Source organism: Acanthochromis polyacanthus, chromosome 11 (assembly GCF_021347895.1).
Source record: "Acanthochromis polyacanthus isolate Apoly-LR-REF ecotype Palm Island chromosome 11, KAUST_Apoly_ChrSc, whole genome shotgun sequence".
Lineage (NCBI taxonomy): Eukaryota > Metazoa > Chordata > Actinopteri > Pomacentridae > Acanthochromis > Acanthochromis polyacanthus.
The window spans coordinates 14,234,536-14,252,742 of record NC_067123.1 but is presented as its reverse complement, the minus strand read 5'-3'; the positions used below and the strand labels follow the sequence as shown (position 1 = coordinate 14,252,742).

Here is an 18,207-nt window from a genome sequence, read left to right as displayed (position 1 = left end):
TAGTTAAGCATTGGTTAAGCATTAGTTAATCCTTAATTCCTCATGAACTCATAAAGAATTCACCATTAGTAATGCATTACAAAGCATTAGTAAAGACAGTTATAAATTCTCAACCAATACATTACCAAGCATTAGTCAAGCATTAGTAAATCCTTAATTTTTCATGAATTAACCATTAATTCAACATTAGTAATGCATTACAAAGCATTAGTAAAGACAGTTTTAAATGTTCAACTAACACATTATTAAGCATTAGTTAAACATTAGTAAAGTGCTTAATTCGCTAACTCATCATTTGTAAATAATTAGTTATACATTACTAAGCATTAGTAAACACAGTTATAAACATTTTAAACTCAACCCATTTAAAAGTACTTAAGCAGCAATTGAGCATTAGTAAATGCTTAATTAATCATGAATTCATGATCTGTATGGCATTTATTATGCATTACTAAGCACTTAATAAACCCGGTTAAAAATGTTTTGTTGCTCATTGATAACCTCAGTTGTTAATACTTTATAGAGGGTTAGCAACTGTGTTAGTATATGTTTTACAAACACGTATTCATACTCAATGAATAACTTATTAATGCCTATTAATGCGGTTACTACTCATTAGTTAAGTATATTCTGTGAGCCCATCTAAAGTGAGGACTATCTATGCTTTATAAAGCATTTATAAAGCATTTATAAATGCAACAGAAGCAAAGATATACAAAGTGTCAGTTTTATTGGTCCCAAACAATACAAGCTCTTTTAAATACACACTTAAAAGAAATACAATCTATAAACTTTCAAGTAAACTTGACAAACATCTTCAAATAACAACAGTCTGTGATCGTATAAAATAGAAAAATAAAATACAAGCTCTTTTAAATACACACTTTGCCATCCTTAACATTTCAAGTAAACTCCCCCAAGGAGTACTTCATCATTCACACACACCACTCTTCTTCCTCCTTCTTCCTCCCTCTCTCACACACACACGCACGCACACACGCGCGCCCACACACACACACACACACACACACACACACACACACACACACACACACACACAATGACTATGTGGACTGAATGGCTTGCCAAAAAACAACATACTACCTGTATTTTCTTGAAACGTCATGAATTAACCTACCAAATTCACCATGACGGTGCTTTTTGGCAAGCCATTCAGTCCACTCAATGACTGCAAGGTGGTATTGAAGCAAGGATTCTGTTCGGTTTCCCCTGAGCCTCCAAATCTTCTCTTTGTAAGTTCTCCAGGCCCTTTTGATATGTTGGGTATGGGCTCCAGTAAGGGGCTCAACGTAGGACCTGCTGTGGTTTACCGTGTGGTGCACATACCCTAATGCAGGCAGCTGCGTTATCAATATGAGAAAATAAAAAACCCGCGGTCTTGCTCTCCAGAACCGCGGAGGAGGCTGGGACTTGTAGGATGCTGGGACGTGTAGGACGCTACTGCGCATGCTCTTACCGTCAAAAACGCGAGTGCGCATGCTCCAAAATGCGGAAGTCGGAGAGAGAGCCATATCACACAGGAGAGATGGCAGCTGATCGTAGAGGCAAACAGGTTGCAGAAATGCGCGGAGACGGAACAAAAAAAACACTACGGAGGAGAATGACATGTTAACGGTGGAAGACAGAGATACTGTCGATAGTGGTGAGTACATTTCATTTTCATGTTTCCCTTCCCACATGGACTACAACCCCAGAACGTGTTTGCTTGTGCTTGTGTTTGTGTGATCTAGACTCTAAATGCTAGAGGGAGCATGGAGTCCCTGGGTTAATAGTTAGGAACCAAATAATGGACCCTTATGGAACTGTAAGAGTGTACAAACCATTTGTACATTTCCGGGGCCAATCAAACATTGACTTTATGTACAGTGGGGTCCCAGGAACACAAATGCCATTAAATGGGGTCCGTAGCCTAAAGGGATAGTTCGGGATTTTTGACATGAATCTGTATGGCATCCCCGTCAGCAGTGTTGTTCATTCACACAGACTTACTGCCGACAGCGTCCAGTGAGCAGAGATCCTGTCCGGTTTTGGTCCAGATGAAGGTAGTCCGGCAAGTTTGCTGGGGTCACGAAAATAACGCGTTTTCTTCTCAAACCAATATGTGTTCGAAAGAGTGATATATTTGCATTACAAAACCGTTGTCCACGAAAAAGTCAGACCTCGTAAAAGCTTGGCACTATTTTCTCTCCCTTCATATCACTCCGCACTGCCTCCAGCTGGCAGCCGCGCAGGTTTCACTTTGTTTACTGCTCGTAAAGTTAACAACAACATGTCTGACTACGACAGCGACGATGAATGTATTGACTTCAGCATTCAGCCAAGGGGATATCTTTATGAACCCGAATATAGTGAAGTCGAAATTCACCAGATGGAGTTAGAACGGGCAGAGAGAGAGAGAGAGGGTGGAGCCCATACCCAACATATCGAAAGGGCCTGGAGAACTTACAGCCCGGTCTCACGGGGATTCGTGAAACTGTCACGTCAGTTTTTGTTTCGGTTTCGTGCGCACCAACACGATGTCGTCATGTTTTTCGTGCCGCTCACCACGAGCGAAACCCGCTGTGGTAATCACATCTGAAAGTGGTTTATACCGGCGGATTCATGACGATCTAAGCTGTCCATCGGCGTTTGCGGCAGCCGCCGCGGCCGCCGCTGCGGCCAGATGTCTGGCAGCCGCAATGGCGGCCGCGGCGGCTGCCGCAAACGCCGATGGACAGCTTAGATCGTCATGAATCCGCCGGTATAAACCACTTTCAGATGTGATTACCACAGCGGGTTTCGCTCGTGGTGAGCGGCACGAAAAACATGACGACATCGTGTTGGTGCGCACGAAACCGAAACAAAAACTGACGTGACAGTTTCACGAATCCCCGTGAGACCGTGTTGGAACTTACAAAGAGAAGATTTGGAGGCTCAGGGGAAACCGAACAGAATCCTTGCTTCAGTACCACCTTGCAGTCATTGAGTGGACTGAATGGCTTGCCAAAAAGCACCGTCATGGTGAATTTGGTAGGTTAATTCATGACGTTTCAAGAAAATACAGGTAGTATGTTGTTTTTGGCAAGCCATTCAGTCCACATAGTCATTGTGTGTGTGTGTGTGTGTGTGTGTGTGTGTGTGTGTGTGTGTGTGTGTGTGTGTGTGTGTGTGTGTGTGGAGTGTGGAGCCTTAGCGGTCAGGAAACCCTTCATAATTTTCACCCCTGCGATGTAGCGCTGTAGATAGCATTGCGCCGACAAGGACATCTCCCAGCCATGGAGGTAGGCTACTACGAGGAGGGGAGAAGCCAGCTCTGCTAGTATGGCAGCAAAATGTGTTCCCTTAACAACAATAAGATTTCCGGTGGCTGAACTCTTAAAGCACTGTCCACACTGTCATATCATACCCATAATGTTTTCAGAGGCAGTATGTTTATTTGGAAGGCAACTGGAAACAAATTTCAGAATTCTTAATGCTGCTGACAGACACAACAAACCAGCACACTACTGGATAGTATGGGCCCTCAATCCATCCTTTATTTGTCCGCTCCCTGCCAGGCCACTGTTCTTGGTCTCCACAACCGTTCTGTGCACTGCATACAGACCCGTCTTGTTTGTACATAGTTCTGAAGCCATAAAAAGTGTTCATTTAACTAGTAAGGAGAAGGGTCCGGGGGCGTGCTTTTCTGGTTAAAGGAGCACAGCCAACCAGTTTTGTATCATTATTCGTTTGGGAATCATTGAGGTGGTTGATTTGAGTTGTGCATCACTGGCCCACAACAACTCAGATAAACTCAATAACTGTCAAACTATATGAATGCATACAAAACAAGCTTTAAACTCTTTCATGTGAGATGATGCCGCATGTTTGATTTCTTTCTGTTTTAAATAGCTCTTAAAAAGGATAATGCAGCATCCACCTCCACCCTGAACACGGCACCCAACGCACCCAGAAACGCAAGACTTCACGTTCCTCTTCTGACGACTCAATGGAATCGTCCTCCGACAGTGAGAATGAGTCTGAGTCAGAGTTTGACTCTGTCTCGCCTGACTTGTCTCCAGACAAAAAGAAGAACAAGAAAGACAAGAAGAAGACAGGGAAAGGGAAAAAGAAGGTGAAAAAGTCAAAGGAAAAGGAGATGGGCCCAAAGGCACGTCAGAGAGGTAAAAAAAAAAAAAATAGTAAAAACACTGACACTTTGTATATCTTTGCTTCTGTGTCATTTATAAATGCTTTATAAATGCTTTATAACAAGCGGATTCTTCCTCCTGTATCTTTTACCGTTCGCAGGAGGAGGAATGCACTCGTTTCCCATTGAAATGCACTGGCGGAATCCCAGAATCAGGCAGCCACCTACTTCTGGTGTGTGTCTGCCCTAAAGGGATAGTTCACCAGTTTACTTGAAATGTTAAGGATTGCAAAGTGTGTATTCAAAAGAGCTTGTATTTTATTTTTCTATTTTATACGATCACAGACTGTTGTTATTTAAAGATGTTTGTCAAGTTTACTTGAAATTTATAGACTGTATTTGTTTAAAGTGTGTATTTAAAAGAGCTTGTATTGTTTGGGACTAATAAAACTGACACTTTGTATATCTTTCCTTCTGTGTCATTTATAAATGCTTAATAAATGCTTTATAAAGCATAGATAGTCCTCACTTTAGATGGGCTCACAGAATATACTTAACTAATGAGTAGTAACCGCATTAATAGGCATTAATAAGTTATTCATTGAGTATGAATACGTGTTTGTAAAACATATACTAACACAGTTGCTAACCTTTTATAAAGTATTAACAACTGAGGTTATCAATGAGCAACAAAACATTTTAACTGGGTTTATTAAGTGCTTAGTAATGCATAATAAATGCCATACAGATCATGAATTCATGATTAATTAAGCATTTACTAATGCTTAACTGCTGCTTAAGTACTTATAAATGGGTTGAGTTTAAAACGTTTATAACTGTGTTTACTAATGCTTAGTAATGTGTAACTAATTATTTACAAATGATGAGTTAACAAATGTAACACTTTACTAATGTTTAACTAATGCTTAATAATGTGTTAGTTGAACATTTAAAACTGTCTTTACTAATGCTTTGTAATGCATTACTAATGTTGAATTAATGGTTAATTCATGAAAAATTAAGGATTTACTAATGCTTGACTAATGCTTAGTAATGTATTGGTTGAGCATTTATAACTGTCTTTACTAATGCTTTGTAATGCATTACTAATGGTGAATTCATTATGAGTTCATGAGGAATTAAGGATTAACTAATGCTTAACTAATGCGTAATAGTGTATCGTTATTATAAAGTGCTACCAAGAAAGACAACATAAAATCATCACAAGTTTCCCCTCTGCACTTGGGAATAGGTAAAATATTCTTGTGAGATCAGCAGGTCTTATTGTCTTGATTTGTATCTCGGACTGTCTGCTTTCTGTCTACCTTCAACACACAGAAATCTCTTGCAGATCATCCTGCTGAAGCTGCTCTCTTGCATCCTGAGCAGTTAATCTTTTAAGTAATGGCATGTGAGGCCTGATAGACCAGCCGCATTCTCCACGAGCTAAGAGCTAAGAGAGCCGAGCGAATCCATCAACGCGACAGGATGAATTAGTGCCAAGACACCTCACTACCTGTTAGGAGGAACTCCCATCAGCAGTAATTGATTTGATAAATGATTGAGCATACACAGAATGAAGGAGTAGGACAAAAGCAGAAAGCTACAGAGAATGACAGGGAGAAAGTTCTTAACTCTGTAGGGTTCGTTAAAACAGGATGAGTTACACAGGCCAAATAGGATTTGGCTGTTTTTAATTCAACAGCAAATGTAGACAGTTTCCAGGATGACTAAATAATTATCGAATCTTCTTTAAAATATATCTTTAAAAGATAGTTATTTTAGTTTAGTTAGTTCATGTTAACCTGCTGCATATTGAATGTTTAGAAAAATATACATCGGTGATGTGTTCTTTATTTTTTGTTCGATGATTTAGTATTTTTCTTTACTTTTACATAGCTAAAAGAGATATAGTAATTTTCACTGATAGTCTCAATGAACAATGGCAGATAAAACCCTTTAAGCACAGATATCAAATCAAGAAATAATGTTCTCAAACTGAAATATGCTGTTGAATAAAGAAAGCAAAGTTATTCCATATCTGCGTGATACACAAACAGCAGACCTGATGGAATTTTACCTGCACACCAGCTGCATGTCTGTGCTGTGCAGCAGCATAATCTGCTGCACTGACAAAACACTGATAAATAAACCAAACAGGTTTTATGTTAGGAGGCAAACACACATGACAGTAGTGAGGGCTGCCCTGGTAATCTGGATATTCTTTCCAGAACAGTTAGTGGAATTCTAACATTCCATGGCTGTTAAAGACTCATATTGAGCCAACGGACCAAGTATTAATCAGCCTGCAGCTTTTGATGAATTTCTTCAAATTAGCCTTGTGAAATGGCACCCATCTGGGCTCCAAAGATGCAGTAAATCTCAGTAAGCTTGTGTAATGAGAGATGGATTGGATAAGCACAATCTGCTATTATTTTGCTAGGGGCGTCAAGTAAAGTTGAAATCCTTGATATACTTTGATGAGTATTTGTCAAAATGCTGTTACTCCACATTACTAAAAACATACAAAGTCAATAATGGGAATCAAAACTGGGATAACAAGGAAGTTTTCTGGCATTGTAGTTGCCAGTTTTAGGGGGTGGATTTCTTTTATTCTGGTGAACAACAATTGAGAATGGAGTTTTATGGAAGGCAGAGCAACTGGACCTGAGCCCAGGTAGACAAATGTTACAGAGATACAACACTTGAGAAAGAAGAGAACTGGACACTTCAGGAAAAAACAGTTCTCTGTGGGAAATTGGTACTGAAAACTTTGTGTCAAGGCCACTGGACTTCAGACAGGCTCTGCAGTGGGTGAGTCAGATGCATACTGATTAAATATAATGTGCAAAACTTACTTCAATGTAGTTGCTACTGACATTTGTCATTGTGTGCTGTGCAGACACTCATCCACATTGCAACTTTAGAGTTTCGAATTGTGTTGCATATAACATTTTTTGCCTTAAAGCTTGATCAGGAATACCATATGAAGGCTATGTTTGTATGCCATAGATTAGTGTGACCATAAATATGCATACATACAGTGGGTACGGAAAGTATTCAGACCCCTTGAAATTTTTCACTCTCTGTGTCATTATTTGCCAAAATCAAAAAAAGTTTATTTCATTTCTCATTAATGTACACTCAGCACCTCATCTTGACAGAAAAAACAGAAATGTAGACATTTATTATAATTTATTAAAAAAGAAAAACTGAAATATCACATGGTCATAAGTATTCAGACCCTTTACAGCGACATTCATATTTAACTCACATGCTGTCCATTTCTTCTGATCCTCCTCCAGATGGTTCTGCTTCTTTATTGGAGTCCAGCTGTGTTTAATTAAACTGATTGGACTTGATTAGGAAAGACACACACCTGTCTATATAAGACCTTACAGCTCACAGTGGATGTCAGAGCAAATGAGAATCATGAGGTGGAAGGAACTGCCCAAGGAGCTCAGAGACAGAATTGTGGCAAGGCACAGATCTGGCCAAGGTTAAAAAAGAATTTCTGCAGCACTCAAAGTTCCTAAAAGCACAGTGGCTTCCATAATCCTCAAATGGAAGACATTTGGAACGACCACAACTCTTCCTAGAACTGGCCGTCCAGCCAAACTGAGCAATCGTGGGAGAAGAAGAGCCTTGGTGAGAGAGGTAAAGAAGAACCAAAGATCACTGTGGCTGAGCTCCAGAGATGCAGTCGGGAGATAGGAGAAAGTTCCACAAAGTCAACTATCACTGCAGCCCTCCACCAGTCGGGGCTTTATGGCAGAGTGGCCCGACGGAAGCCTCTCCTCAGTGCAAGATACATGAAAGCCCACATAGAGTTTGCCAAAAAACACATGAAGGACTCCCAGGCTATGAGAAATAAGATTCTCGGCATTTAATAATGGCCCCGTCTCAGGGGGGTGCTGTTGGACACCATGGCGTGAAGATGCATTTCCTGGGGCTCTGCCGAGCAGTAAAAAATAATTTATTTTTAGAGCACAATTCTGCCCAGCTGCCCGGCTATGTTGTTAGCTGCGACTGAAACAACTTTTAGCATCTTGCCACTCAGAGGAATCTCTTAATGGAGATCTCTCCTATGTTCCATTACCACCCCCAGAGGGAATGTGGAGATCAGTGACCAGTGACTTTCACAAAGACTTTACAATGTTATTCAGCTGACGGTGCTAACCTCTTGGCCATCCTGATAACCAAGCGCCGGCTAACAACCTAGCTCCGTCGCCGACGCAGCTATCACCACCATTCTGGAACCTCTCCGGCCAGGATTTGGACCAGACTTATGTGACAGACAGTTTTAGCTACCACCCGGTGAGACGACGATTTGCTCTTCAGAAAATGGGTGACAAGAAAGACGTTCGTCGGCCTAGAAAGTGCCAAACGGAGGTAGGCCCCGGTGAAGTCTCGACTTTGCCTAAACACTCGGCCCTCTCAAGCGGACCCTTGGCGGGGGCGGAGCACATCGAGGACTGCAGGGCCCCGCTCGATGCAGGGACATTCACCAGAGCACTGCAAGGTTTGAGACAGGACATATATGACAAACTAGACTCGTAAATTGACTCTTTCTCTCAAACACTCCCTTCTGAAATGTCCGCTGTGAAAAATGAGCTGAAATCGTCTCTAACCATCTTGCAGACCACAGTTAACTCCCACAGTGCCACGATTAAAGACCTAGAGACTTCAGTCACTTTCTGTAGTGATGAGTTAGTTTCTCTCCGTGACACAGTTTCTGCTCTTGCAACAGAAATTAAAACTTTAAAAACAAAGTGTGAGGACCTTGAAGGAAGATCAAGACGCAACAATATCCGCCTAATTGGTCTTCCTGAAGGCCTGGACGGTAATCGTCCAAGAGAATTTGTCTCCCAACTCTTGCAGGAAATTCTCAACCTTGATGAACAGCCTCTTCTGGACCGTGCTCATCGATCCTTAAAAGAAAAACCAAGAGACGGGGGGCCACTGCGACCTCTTATCATGAGACTTCACTACTTTCACATCAAAGAACAGATCCTGTACCGGGCAGGGGAAGCAGCTCCACTCCTGTATCAAGGCAAAAATCTTTCTATCTTTCCTGACTTTGCCCCATCCATTGCCAAGAAGCGTGCTGAATTTGGAAACCCCAAGCTACTTCTTCACTCATGCCCCGGCGTCAAGTTTGGCCTGCTCTACCCTGCTGAGTTGAGGATCACCCTCCCTGGTGGGGCTCTCGACAAGTTTAATGATCCTGCGGCTGCAACAGACTTTATTAACAGAAACCTGAAGAAGACTGTCTCATCAAGCCCAGATGGACTAGGCTGAAGGTTTGATACCTGGTAATACCCTTTTTCAATTAATGTTGGTATGTGTTGGGCAAAGATTGTGATTTAAAGTACAGGCATGAACCACTCACAGGCCTTATTATTTATTTGGTTAAGTTATTGGTTTATCCATTTTCCATTTTATATTAGTTTGTGATTACCAATTACATTATTAACAGTGAGTTCTTTGTCATGTATATAAATGACAAAGAACTAAGAAGAATACCTTTAAAGATGGCTTTTTTTCAGTTTTTGCAGCCTATAACTTTATATTCTATTTACCTCATAGCCTGTAGCTCCTCCTGGGCTCCTTACTTCTGTGTTCTTGCCTTAAGTAATCCTGCCTGACTAACCTTGGAGTGATAGACTGTGCTTGTTTCTGAAACTACTTTCATTCATTTTACTTGTTGTGTTACTGCTCTGGCTTTACAGGGCTTCTCTGAACCATTGAGATTCTTATGTTCCTTCAGGGGGTGCTTGGTGGGTTATTTGTAATAGGGTGCGCACATCTTGTTTGGGAAGATGCTTCAGCAGTTAAGCTTTTGCTTTTGTTTGTTTTTGATCTTGTTCTTTGTTCTTGTAACTTTATTTGTCTTATTCGGTCTTCCAGTGCCACTCAGAGGGCTAAACCCGTACTCATTCAAAAAATGCAGATTTGGTATCTTAGCCTTCCGTTTACCCAAATGAAGTATGGCTCAGCAACCAGACTTTAAAGGTAATCTGGCAGGTAATATTATTAAATTTTGTACCTGGAACTGTAAGGGATTAAACCAGCCTGTGAAGCGGAGTAAAGTGCTACACCACCTTCATCACCTAGGTGCTTAAATAATCTTTCTACAGGAGACGCATTTAAGGGTTTCTGACCATTACAGATTATGGAGAGGTTGGGTTGGCCAATCATTTCATTCTTCTTTTCAAAATAAAGCTTGGGGTACCGCCATCCTAATCCACAAATCTGTGCCCTTTGTTCCTTCCAACACTATCTCTGACCCCACTGGCAGATACATTATTGTTACTGAGAATATTTATAACACTAAATTGATCCTTGCCAATGTATATGCACCCAACTGGGATGATAGTAATTTTTTTAGTATCTTCCTTTCTAAACTTCCAGATATGTCATCAGATTTCCTCATACTCGACGGAGATTTTAATTGCTGGTTGGGCCCTCTGGATCACTCATCAAAAAAACTCTGTAACCAATCAAAATCCTCTAGAACCATTCAAGCATTTCTCCAAGAATTCTCTGTTACTGACTCCTGGCGTTTCTTTAATCCTACTGGCAGGGAATACACCTATTTCTCCCCAGTTCACTCCACTTTTACCCGCATTGATTATTTTCTCCTAGACAATAGACTCATACCTAATGTTCATGCATGTTCTCATAATGCTATTGTTATATCAGACCACACCCCTATAACCTTAGATTTGGCGTTGGGTGGAGGTCATCGTTTTTCTGCAACCTCGCGTTTCAACTCTCGTCTATTGTCTGATGACAAATTTGTTTCCTATCTCTCAGCTAGAATAGACCTTTTCATAGCCAAAAATGACACCCCAGACACCTCTCCCTCCCTACTCTGGGAGACCTTTAAGGCCTTCATAAGAGGAGAGATCATGTCCTATACCTGCTTTGACAGAAAACAGAGAAAGAAGAGATTAATTGAGCTCACTACCCAGATATTACAGCTTGATAATATGTATGCAGCCTCTCCCTCTCCTGCTATATATAAAGATCACTTGTCTTTACAAGCTGAGTTTGATAATCTCTCAGCTATTCAACTTGAAAAAATGTTGTTATAGTCACAGTACTCCTTTTATGAGCACGGAGACAAGGCAAGTAAATTATTGTCCCATCAGTTACGTCAATTATTGTCTGCTCACCAAATCCCTCAAATTTTGACTCCCAGTGGTGTAACGACAGACCTGCAGGAAATCAATAATCAATTCAGGGATTTCTGTTCTTCTCTTTACAGGTCAGAACAAGTGAGTGACTCTCCTCCCTTCAGTTCATTCTTCGTTAACCTTTTTATCCCTACTGTTGATGCGTCATCTAAACTACATCTTGATAAACCTTTCACCGAAGAGATTATACTAGCAGCTGGCTCCATGCAAAGTTCTAAATGCCCTGGTCCGGATGGGTTTCCAATTGAGTTTTATCAGAAATTCATGAATAAATTAGCCCCTCTTCTCCTGAAAATGTTTATACACTCTTCTGATACCAGCTCCCTTCCTCAATCTTTATTACAATCATCTATATCATTAATATTGAAAAAGAACAAAGATCCCCTCTCCTGTGGCTCTTATCGGCCAATCTCTTAATGTGGACTATAAGATACTAGCCTTGAGACTTGAAACTATACTGCCATCTATTATCTCCCCAGATCAGACAGGTTTTTATAAAGAATAGACATGTCTTCTCTAACCTCAGACATTTATTTAATTTATTGTATAATCCTTCAAATTCTAATGACCCTGAACTTGTTATCAGTTTAGATGTGGAGAAGGCTTTCGACAGGGTCGAGTGGGGATACCATCTTAATGTTTTGAAGAAGTTTGGATTTGGACCAAAATTTATCTCCTGGGTCACTTTGTTATATACTGCCCCATTTGCCTCTGTTAGAACAAACCCAAACTATTCTAATTATTTTTTCCCTCTCCAGAGGAACAAGACAAGGATGCCCTATGTCCCCCTTGCTCTTTGCTCTGGCAATAGAGCCCCGGGCCATCGCTTTCCGTTCTAACCCTGGTATCTTTGGAGTTGTAAGGCATGGTGTTGAGCAGAAGACATCGTTGTACGCTAATGATTTGCTCCTCTATATTTCCAAGCCAAACGTCTCTGTACCCTCTCTGATCTTAACTTTAGAATTGTTCGGCCGCATTTCTGGCTACAAACTGAATTTTGATAAAAGTGAACTCTTCCCTTTAAATGCTGCTGCCCGCAAATTCCCACTCCATACACTACCGTTTAGGGTAGTTTTAAATAGTTTTACGTACTTGGGAGTCCGGGTCACTGATAAATTTGAGTCCCTATTTAACTGCAACTTTGCTCCTCTTCTCACTAAAGTACGACAGGACTTGGAGAGGTGGTCTCTACTCCGTTTATCTACTGCTGATCATATCAATACTATAAAAATGAATGTCCTACCCAAATTTTCCTTTCTTTTTCAATGTATCCCAATTTTCATCCCTAAATCTTTCTTTCATAAACTTGACGGAATCATTGCAAATTTCATCTGGGATGGAAAAGTTCCGAGAATTCGCAAAACTTACCTACAGAGATCTGAAAGGTTGGGAGGTATGGTCCTACCCAACATTCTTTTCTTTACTGGGCAGCTAGTATATGTATTTTTCAATTCTGGCTACGGGCTGATACTTTAGGGGATGCGCTGGCCTGGGTGGCAATGGAGGCGGCCTCCAGCTTCCCATCCTCATTAGCTGCGCTGATTTACACCCCTGGGGGACTTTCTCCCTCGGAATATTGCAAAAATATTTTAGTGAAATCAAGTTTAAAAATTTGGAATCAGTGCAGATGCCATGTCGGGTTAATTACTTTCTCATTACAAGCCCCTATATTTAGAAATCCTGTCTTTCGGCCTTCTATGGTAGATGGAGCCTTTTCTGTTTGGTGTAGACATGGCTTAAAATCATTTGACCTTTATATTAATAATACCTTTGCTTCCTTCCAACAGCTTTCTTTAAAATTTAGTATTCCAAAAATCTTTTTTTAGGTATCTGCAGATACGTAGCTTTATACCAGACACATTTCCCCAATTCCCCTCTCAACCCCCACTACACAGGATCGACAAGCTGCTGCTCCCTCCTCTTCCGTCAAAAGGTGTTTTTTCAAGTTTGTATGAGAAAATACTTTTATTTAAAGACTCCTCACTATCAGCTTTAAAACATTCTTGGGAGCAGGATATTGGTGAGGAAATCAGTGAAGATCAGTGGGATCAGATCCTTTACCGTGCTCATTCATCCTCACTGTGTGCAAAACACGGTCTAATCCAATGTAAAATTATTCATCGGGTCTATTGGACTAAACTTAAACTTTCCCAAATATATCCTGATGTCAACAGACACCCACTTCATTAATTCATATGTTCTGGTCATGCCTATCTGTTCAGAATTACTGTTTTCAATACCCTATCAAGGCCACTTAAAGTTCGTTGGGATCCAACTCCATTAACAGCTCTGTATGGGACACTACCATTCTCAGTAGGCCTTTCAAAGCTTTAAACTGATTTTGTAGCCTTTCTCACTTTGTTAGCTAGGCGGCAGATACTACTCCGTTGGAAGTTATCATTTCCCCCATTACATGAAGTTTGGATCAGGGATGCTCTCCACTTTCAACCCGGTCTCACGGGGATTCGTGAAACTGTCATGTAAGTATTAGTTTCGGTTTCGTGCGCACCAACACGATTTCGTCATGTTTTTCGTGCCGCTCACCACGAAATGTTTTTCGCTGTGGTAATCACATCTGAAAGTGGTTTATACCGGCGGATTCATGACGATCTAAGCTGTCCATCGGCGTATACTGCTTGTGTGATCGCGTTTGCGGCCGCCGGCCGCCGGCCGCCGGACATTCTTGAAATTCCTATGCAAATTGGTAAGTGTACCACCGGCTTATGGTTAGGTTATGGTTAGGGTTATGGTTAGGGTTATGTTTAGGGACGATGTCATGCAAAATATAGCGTTGGATTCGCCACGGTTTTACATTAAAAATATAATATACACATTCTTTTGAAATACGTTCTGAGTGGCACGAAAAGTCCGCCGTTTAAAATACATTGGTGCGCATTTCGTGGTGAGTGGCACGAAAAACATGACGAAATCGTGTTGGTGCGCACGAAGCCAAAACAAAAATTTACGTGACAGTTTCACGAATCCTCGTGAGATCGGGCTGCCACTTTAGTAAACTGGAGAGAATTAAACATACTCTGAGAGGTTCCACCACTAAATTCTTCAGAACTTGGCAGCCTTTTTTTTATCTCGTTAACACTATGTAGTTCTGAGATGAATCATGGTGGAGGTTACCGTCATTACGCTGAAGGCAGGGTGGATTGTACTTTTAGTGTTTAAGCCTTCTGAGTGCCTGGAACTGATTGCTGGTATTATTTATAATGATACCTTTTTGGAAAGACCATGCTATGTCTCTTTTTTTTTTTTTTTTTTTTGCTCTGTTTGTGGTCGTCGATAAGTGTATAATTTCTCAGGTTTAGCACTCTGGCATACATTAGTACATCTCAAAATACTAATTTTAGATTTGGTAGATAATAATATACGTATTTCCTCGTTTGGCTTGTGTCTTTTGTTTAATATATTTTTTTTTATTGTTAGTGTGATCATTGTCATTGTCCTTCCCTTTTTTTTTAATTTATCCTTGTGGCTATTTGAAGTATTAGTATGTATTAGTATTATATTGTCACTATACATTACTATGACTGCAAGGATAAAAATGACCTTTATAACTCTACCTTTATAACTCTTTATTATAATTGTGTTTACTTAACTTTTTTTTTTTTACTTATCATTGTATCTTGTTTTGTTTTTCTCTCTGAGGTGTCTTATATATACATATGTACGTATGTTGGTTGGTACAGATACATATATTCACTATGATTGCACTTATTGCCTTTAGCTTGTCTTCTGTGTCCATCTTCTTACCCTATGTCGATGACACAATTGGTTTATGTTAGGATGCACGTTTTCATTGTAACAAATGAAAAAAACTATGGTAAGTGCTAAAAAGTTAACTTAAAAAAAGAGTGTTGGAAAAAAAGAAATAAGATTCTCTGGTCTAATGAGACCAAGATTGAACTATTTGGTGTTAATTCTAAGCGGTATGTGTAGAGAAAACCAGGCACTGCTCATCACCTGCCCAATACAATTCCTACAGTGAAACATGGTGGTGGGAGCATCATGCTGTGGGGGTGTTTTTCAGCTGCAGGGACAGGATGACTGGTTGCAATTGAAGGAAGGATGAATGCGGCCAAGTACAGAGATATCCTGGAGGAAAACCTCTTCCAGAGTGCTCAGGACCTCAGACTGGGCCGAAGGTTCACCTGTCAACAGGACAATGACCCTAAGCACACAGCTAAAATAACAAAGGAGTGGCTTCAGAAAAACTCTGGCCGTTCTTGACTGGCCCACCCAGAGCCCTGACCTAAACCCAATTGAGCATCTCTGGAGAGACCTCAAAATGGCTGTCCACCAACGTTCACCATCCAACCTGACAGAACTGGAGAGGATCTGCAAGGAAGAATGGCAGAGGAGCCCCAAATCCAGGTGTGAAAAACTTGTTGCGTCATTCCCAAGAAGACTCATGGCTGTACTAGCTGAAAAGGGTGCTTCTACTCAATACTGAGCACAGGGTCTGAATACTTATGACCATGTGATATTTCAGTTTTTCTTTAATAAATTTGCAAAAATTTCTACATTTCTATTTTTTTCTGTCAAGATGGGGTGCTGAGTGTACATTAATGAGAAATAAAATGAACTTTTTGGACTTTGGCAAATGGCTATAATGACACAGAGAATGAAAAATTTCAAGGGTTCTGAATACTTTCCGTACCCACTGTACACTGTTCAAAAGTTTGGGGTCACTTAGAAATATTCTTATTTTTGAAAGAAACAAAATTCAATGACAATTAAATTAAATTAATCAGAAATACAGTCTTGACATTGTTAATGTGGTAAATGAACATTCTAGCTGAAAAGGACTGACTATTAATTGAATATCTGCATAGGGGTACAGAGGCCCATTTCCAGAAATCATCACTCCTGTGTTCTAATGGTATATTGTGTTAATTGTGTTGACAGGCTAATTGATGATTAGAAAATTCTTGTGCAATTATGTTAGCATGAACAGTAGTGTGAGTTTTCATGGAAAATATAAAATTGCCTGTGTGACCCCAAACTTTTGAACAGTAGTGTATATACATTGATACATTTATTTTTGTTTATTTTGATGTAAACATGGGAACAATTTTATTTATGGTACAATAGCCAGAAGACATGCATGTTCATGTTTTGTCTTGTAAGTGGCAATGCTGGGCGATTCACTACCATCAAATAATTCTCCTGGCACTCTTGTCCTCCTCTGTTGCATCTTCCTTTTGGCTATGTAAGGCTGTGTTATCAGCCTTACACTGGCTCCCTGTCAAATTCAGGATTGATTTTAAGATTTTAGTTGTCACCTTCAGGGCTTTGCATGGTCAAGCTCCATATTATATCCTGGAGATGTTGACTCCTTACTCTCCTGGTCGTGCTCTTCGTTCCTCAGGTCAGAACCTGCTTGTAATCCCTCGTGTAAACTTCAGAACTCGAGGACAGAGATCTTTTCAGTTTGTGGCCCCCACGTTGTGGAATGCTTTGCCTTTGTCTCTGCGTTTTGCAGAATCTGTGGACTCTTTTAAAAGTGGACTGAAGACACTGTTGTTTAGAAGAGCTTTTGGTTGACATTTTTCTTATTTTGTTTTATATATGTATTTTATTGTTTTATATATGTATTTGAAATTGTTCTCTAGTATTTTATTGTGAAGCACTTTGTGATTTTTATCTGTGAAAAGCGCTTAAGAAATAAACTTTACTTACTTTACTTACTATGTACTCCTACTGCATGCAGTGGGTCATATTTCCAGCACTGTTCAATGGAGGACCAACATAGACTTAAAAACACAGGAGTCTCCTATATTGTATTATTAGTATAAATAGTATTTGTGATTTTGTTTTCTCTTTCAGGTTTGTTTTAAGATTCTGTCTGAATGCGGATGTAATCAATTAAATTGTAATGAAATAATAAGTGAATATTGTGAGGTACCAGGCCACACAACTGTCGGGAGCAGAAATAAATCTTTAACATGTTAAACATGATTTAATTAAATATTGCAGAAGAATTTTGACAAAAAACATTCAAAAATTAAAAATATTATGCTGTCCACCAGATCGGCCTGTCACTGTCTATTAAGAGTACTTTTCAAATGATATTTGGTTCATCAATATACAACTGTATGCTTCCAGCCAAATGAGTGTGTCTGCTCGTCTTTCACCTTTTGACAAGCAAGTGACATGAGGCTGTCCTTTGATTAAATGCTTTAGATTTTCCTTCTGGTTTGGGCCCAGTATTACTGTCCCCAGTAGAACTCCTGATGATACATAGTAAAATCACATATCAAATGGGCGTTTATAAAAGTTAACTTTTTGCTGTGGTGTATTTTTGTAGGGGACTGGATTTGGACCATGGGCGCCAGTTTGCTTACCAGTGCAGCATTTCCGTGACTTTGAATCTATGATTAAATTATTTTGCACAGTTGTTTGTGCTAAACACATTGCAGTGACCACAAAACGGAGGTATGAGGACAACTTTACCAGGCACTGTGTGGTATTTGTGTGCAGAATGTGTCGAGGGCTAGGAGTCATACTCCAGGGTGCCTTTGTGCCCCAGTCAGACTTGCAGCAGTCTGTGCTGCTTTAAAGGGACTTCAAACTGCACATCAGGTCATATATAAAAAGTAGCATCTCCTCATCTGCTGCTCTTCATCACTTGCAATATCCCCATAGCTTTAATCACTCCTCTCTAACACAGGATCTGCATCTCAGCTGTTCTAACAGAGAGGGCTGATGGTAAATAGGGAAATGCATGTGAGTATGTTTACACTGTATATTTGAACAACGTCCTGAATGGAATTAATTTTCTCTGCCTTAGGTAGAAAAACATGAATTGATGGCACTGCAATGATAAGAGGGGGGAAATGTGGAATATGGCAAACAATAAGGGGG

At 40.2% G+C, this 18,207-nt stretch overlaps 1 protein-coding gene and 1 long non-coding RNA gene across 3 annotated transcripts in view; one reads left to right on the top strand and one right to left on the bottom strand.

The window, feature by feature from the left end:
* The window catches only part of nxph1 (neurexophilin 1), a 118,607-nt gene that overhangs the window by 85,836 nt on the left and 14,564 nt on the right, over positions 1-18,207 (bottom strand). The window lies entirely within an intron of this gene.
* On the top strand, positions 1,311-4,578 carry LOC127536010 (uncharacterized). Its single transcript, XR_007944991.1, has 3 exons — positions 1,311-1,663; positions 3,892-4,163; positions 4,291-4,578. It is a non-coding gene; the product is annotated as an uncharacterized LOC127536010 (long non-coding RNA).